Source organism: Nothobranchius furzeri, chromosome 2 (assembly GCF_043380555.1).
Source record: "Nothobranchius furzeri strain GRZ-AD chromosome 2, NfurGRZ-RIMD1, whole genome shotgun sequence".
NCBI classification, from domain to species: Eukaryota; Metazoa; Chordata; class Actinopteri; order Cyprinodontiformes; family Nothobranchiidae; genus Nothobranchius; species Nothobranchius furzeri.
The window spans coordinates 74,963,415-74,969,576 of record NC_091742.1 but is presented as its reverse complement, the minus strand read 5'-3'; positions in this window follow the sequence as shown (position 1 = coordinate 74,969,576).

Here is a 6,162-nt window from a genome sequence, read left to right as displayed (position 1 = left end):
AAACTGTGGAAGAGGATCAGCACCTCCAAATCTGAGACCATGGTTCTCGACCGGAAAAGGGTGGCTTGCCAACTCCGGGTCGGGAGAGAGGTCCTACCTCAAGTGGAGGAGTTTAAGTATCCCGGGGTCTTGTTGACGAGTGAGGGTAGGAGGGATCGGGAGATCGACAGGCGGATTGGTTCGGTGTCTGCAGTGATGCAGACGCTGAGCCGATCTGTCGTGGCGAAGAGGGAGCTGAGCCAGAAAGCCAGGCTCTCGATTTACCGGTCGATCTACAACCCATTCCTCACCTAAGGGTCATGAGCTTTGGGTAATGACCGAAAGAACGAGATCGAGGATACAAGCGGCCGAAATTAGTTTCCTCCGTAGGGTGGCTGGGCTCAGCCATAGAGATAGGGTGAGGAGCTCGGACATTCGGGAGGGACTCGGAGTAGAACCGCTGCTCCTCCGGATCGAAAGGAGTCAGTTGAGGTGGTTTGAGCATCTGGTCAGGATGCCTCCTGGACGCCTCCCTGGGGAGGTGTTTTGGGCATGTTCTGCTGGCAGGAGGCCCCGAGGTCGACCCAGGACACGTTGGAGAGGTTACATCTCCAATCTGGTCCGGGAACGCCTTGGGGTCCTGCCGGAGGAGCTGGTGGAGGTTGCCGGGGAGAGGACGGTCTGGATCTCCCTAGTTGGGACGCTGCCCCCGCAACCCGGACCCAGACAAGCGGAGGAAGACGACGACGTCGAAACTCTGGCCAAAGCTGATAGGAAAAAAAATGTCCCTGAGACAACCCAGCACAACAGCAGGATGAAGGAATGCCATGCCATCTATGCTAACTCCTAAAGTCCAATTAGATCAATACAGCAGTGAAAGGTACAAAAGGGGGAAAATGGTTGTCTGCTGAGCTGAAGGTGAAGCTCTGGTGGATCTTTTTTTTATTTTTTTATTCCTTGGGCAGGGATCTGAGCCTCACCCAGAGCTCCCCAGTGATGGATCAAATGCAGAGAAATACTTTTCCCAAGGAAGTGAATAGTGGCTGTTTATTCCTTGTCTTCATTCTGCTCTTGCGCTGGAAAGGAAAACAGTTTAAAAGCAAATGCATGAGACCTTGAAGCAATATCTCATGCAGATTAGTTCTTGCTGAGGAGAAGGGGAAAATGACTTTTAGGTGGAAAACCGTCAGTTCATTCCGTTACATATCCCGTTACAATTTACTGTTGTTATTTTTGTTTAAGGATGTCCCACAAGGTACGTGTGTTGGGGAAAGCTATGAAGCTTCAACCAGCTTCCCTTCAGTAAGCAATCTCTTTCAGCACCACTCCTCAGAGCCAGCGATGCCTCTGAGGAGTGGTTTGGTCTAGATGAAGAACAGTCTACATTTTATTTTAGTATTTGCTAAGGCAGATAATTGAGGTAAAAAGTAAAATAAGACCAAATTTCAAATGTAATAAATGGTTCTGAAGTGTACGTGACCCAACCTTATGATAATCAAAGTCATCTTATGACAGCAGCTGTTCACCTGGAGAAGAAATAAAGATATGATGTACGGATCAGAGGAGGAACAATATGTGACAACCAGTTATGAAGAAGGGTGGAGACATCCATGAATGTGACTTTTGCTGCTTGTAAAAACCTAAACTAATTTTAGATTTCTAATAAAATACTCTGTATTCTCTTGACATGTCATATTTCCCCTGTGCAATTTAAATTTAGTTGGGCTTTAAATCACCAATCATTTTCATGTGAAAAAGCAATAAAAATGCTGACTAATTCCTCCCAGGGCCTTCATTGGATGTAAGGTTGGAGGAGAAAATGATCCCTATGTGTTGTTTCATAGGTATTACACAGCCAGTCATCCAACAGATGTTTTTCCCTTGGCATGAATTGAGGAATTTTGAGGAACCTGTCTGAGTAATGCATGGGGTTGATGCATTGTATAGTGAAGCGTGCAATGTAGGTCAGTACTTACACATTTATGCGCCTAGTGATTTTTATCTTGAGAGGCACTATAGAAATGATATTTTCTTCTTCTTTCTTCTTCTTAGTTGTCCATGTTTTAAATTAAAATTTGTTACATCAGTCAGGAGGCTCAGTGTAAGCATGTTCCATCTGCACATGCATTTCTCAGTCTAGACGCCGCCACTTGACCCTTGTCCTGGTTTACTGGCAGCCTATCAATCAATCAATCAATCTATCTATCTATCTATCTACCTATCTATCTATCTATCTATCTATCTATCTATCTATCTATCTATCTATCTATCTATCTATCTATCTATCTATCTATCTATCAATCTATCTATCATCTATCTATCTATCTATCTATCATCTATCTATCTATCTATCTATCTATCTATCTATCTATCTATCTATCTATCTATCTATCTATCTATCTATCTATCTATCTATCTATCTATCTATCTATCTATCTATCTATCATCTATCTATCATCTATCTATCTATCTATCTATCTATCTATCTATCTATCTATCTATCTATCTATCTATCTATCTATCTATCTATCTATCTATCTATCTATCTATCTATCGTCTCTCACAATGTTTTACCTTCCTTCTATGGCGTCCAAAGGTAGCCTAAGTCTCCTCCCTTTCCGGTCGGCCCATGGATCCCCAGAAGAACGAAAAAATGCTATTTTCTAATTCGCTTTGTCTCACGCCCTGGTTCACACATATATTGTACTCAATTTATTGGCACTAAATGACCATTCTGATGGTCATTTAGTGCCACTGACCATCAGAATGGCCTCAGTCAAAGTGTTTGAAAAAGGGCTTAAGAAGCATTTTTACACACTAGCTTTTAAGCACATTGCACTATAAGTATTGTTTTCATTTAGTGATTTAGTGACTTTATTGTTTTAGTAGTACTGTTTGTAGAATTTTTCTTTTTAGCGTCGATACTTGTAAATTATTTTATGTGTGTAGTGTTCAGCACTTTGTTATCATTTGGACTGTTAAAAGTGCTATACAAATAAAGCTGATTACTTTCTCTGAGTTGACAATGATGGTGATGATTTAGAGACTAGCCAGTGGTGACTGTTTCCTTTACTTTATTCCTCTCATAGTTTCTGCCTTACAAAAATAGCAGGACCCTTTTTTCCACCCTCCAAGATTATGCAGAAAATGACTGTCTGGTAATGAAACGTCCAGAGGTGGTAGCTGTCAGAGAGTAGAGTTGCTAAAACGCCTCAGAGCTGATGCTCTAACAAGAACCTTCACTCATTTCTGACATTCACAAAGCTAAGATGTAAAAGCACTTTGGCAATGGGATTGTCTCCTGCTTTTTGTTCACGCTCACCATTTAGGCGAGAAAAAGTTCACATTGGAGAATTTGAACGTTTTTTTTTCCATTTGTTTATTGTGAGAAGCATAAGAATACAATCAATCACACACACACGTACAGTTTTTCTGTTTGTTTTCTTGTATTAAACAACAAAACACTGCCACAGAAACCAAAACAAGAAAAAAACAATTTGAACCATTTTAATTTAAATGTTAGGAAAGTATAGCCTGACCAGCCAGCCTCATGCTTCTTTATGGGAAGCATTAGGTCTGGGAACTCTCCCATTAAAATAACCCCACCCCCTACCGAGCCAATCAGTCACACACCATAACGCCGAGTTTTTCATAAACATGGCGACTTAAGCGGAGTTCGCTGTGGCACATTACTCTGTTCTAAACGACTTGAACATGTCTTTAAAACCACAACAAGTAGAAGTGCTAAAAGCCTTTCTTCTAGAGAAAGATGTTTGCACCCTCAGCATTTTTGAGTACAGCTAAAACACTAGCGTTGCGTGGTACAGTCGACATTTCCGCCTTTTTTCTGACTGGTTATTTATGAGCTGGGTCGTCCCACCCCTCGTGTTCCTCTCTGTCTGTGAGTAACCAGACTAGTTCGCTGTGTAGAATTAAACAGAGGACGAGTCTGGCTGGTCAGGCTAGGAAAAATGTTCTTTCTTTGTATTTTGATGTGTGGTTAATGATGATGCTCTGCACGGGTGATCATAGAAGATACATGGTGTTCATTTTTTTCCTTCACACTGACTAGTTTACATGTGACTGTGTGTGTGTGTGTGTGTGTGTGTGTGCGTGCATGCGTGCATGCATGCACATGCACGTGTGTGTGCGAAAGTAGATGTTTAGTGTAAAAGCAGGACTGGAGAGAGTGGTCATGTTACTCCTCTCATCAACATTCTTTAAATCCATGACTGCTGTCCTCCTGGGCCTCTGCAGATGGCTGAGATCGAAACGCAAACACACACACACACACACACACACACACACACACACACACACACACACACACACACACACACAAGCAACACTCTGCTCGATAGTCAACTATCATGTTCTGTAATCAGAATATCAAGTTTCACTCTCTGAGATTTGTAACACGAACAGAGAAACTACATCAAGGATTTTAAAGTACACTTACTAAACCTATTTGGTTAGTATCAAGTTCACAAGAGCAAATGAGCATCAATATTCCTCCTCCTCCTTTCAGTTCTAATCACATCTGTTTGGATACAGCGTAGGGTCGTGATGGTCTAAATCTAGACAGATCGTAGCAGAGACTTAATGATTTGGCTTTGGAGGTCGGTCTAGCCACGCTCCGTTTGAGCCTCAGCAGGCTTGAACAGTCTCTATGGGTTTGGTGGACAGGATGATATGACTGGGTGAAAAATCAAAGATGGTGATGGCTCATTGAAAACATCTTCTGCATCAACACTGGATTATTTAGAGCAGATAGAGGTACTCAAGTCCTTTATGTAGAAAAAGATGTATCTGTGTGGACAGAGTATGATGGACCGCTCATTGACTAACACCCGCAGCGGTGAGAACATCATGTTGTTTGCTGTCCAATACCATGCAGAGACAGTTTGAAAGACAGCCATAGATCCCTCCTCATGACTGAGATCTGTTTATGGGTCATGGCCAGACTACATATTCACATAGGATGGCTTGCCAGACTACGATCATGAGGCTTTGTGGCAAATGTGCGTCTCCTTTGTGTTGCAGTCAGAAAACTGTGAGGGCTGGCAATCAGATTTGAACTTTTTTGAGACATTGTGTGGAAAAACTGTGGTAAGAAAATGTGCTGAACTGTTACAGTTAGTTTGCAGTTATGCTTCACATGACCCAGTCGTGAGTCACCAAACCAGTTTAGTCCTCTCAGTTCAACCTAAAAAAAATGCTGTCACACTTTTCATTCTGCATAAATGTTCATAGCCACACGCCTCAATCTGTAAAGGTTTTGGACCAAGTGACATCTCTGTGAAATACAGGAAGACAGTCCCTTGTGTTTTGGTGGTTGTGTTAAATTTCTGTGTCATAAAAGTGACTTTAAGTGTCTCAGTTGTCTCGACCAAAAGCTAGTGAGTAGGATGATCTTAAAAAACCAGTGAAGGACAAAACATTGTTTGGTCAATCCTCTGTGTCATAGAGAGTTTATGGACAGTTTATCAATTTTTGTATTCACGTTTACTCACACTTTTTGTTTACTGATTTTAATCAAACTAAAGAATTTCAAATGACAGTGAAGAAAACAAAAAACTAATAAGTACTGATGTTGAGCCCCAGAACTATAAGCCTGCTGATGAGACTGAATAGAAACAATTTTAATCCATCACTCACCCAAGCATCAGTGTGTTTGTTTTACTGTAGCTGGTCTGCAGAAACCAGGAGAAGGTGTGTGTGTGTGTGTGTGTGTGTGTGTGTGTGTGTGTGTGTGTGTGTGTGTGTGTGTGTGTGTGTGTGTGTGTGTGTGTGTGTGTGTGTGTGTGTGTGTGTGTGTGTGTGTGTGTGTGTGTGTGTGTGTGTGTGTGTGAAGAGTCAGTGGTGGTGACATCAGGAAGCTGCAGAGCAGAAAGTGAAGTTGAGTCTTCTGAATGATGTAGGAAGGAATCTTAAGGCTGCTTCATTATTAAAACAAGGCAGCCCACTAGTCTGCCCTCTCCCCTCCATGGTCAAACACGTCCTCCTCCCTCTGTCAGACTCTGAGATGTACCAAACTAAACAGGACCAGTGTACACTTTGATCCTTAAGGATTTCTTCCAACATGGTTATTTAAAAGGAACTGAGCTTTCTGAGGATTGTAGTCAAGTGTGAGAAAACTGTTGGGATGGATGATGACTGAGAGGGCCTTGAAAAAGAGAGAGA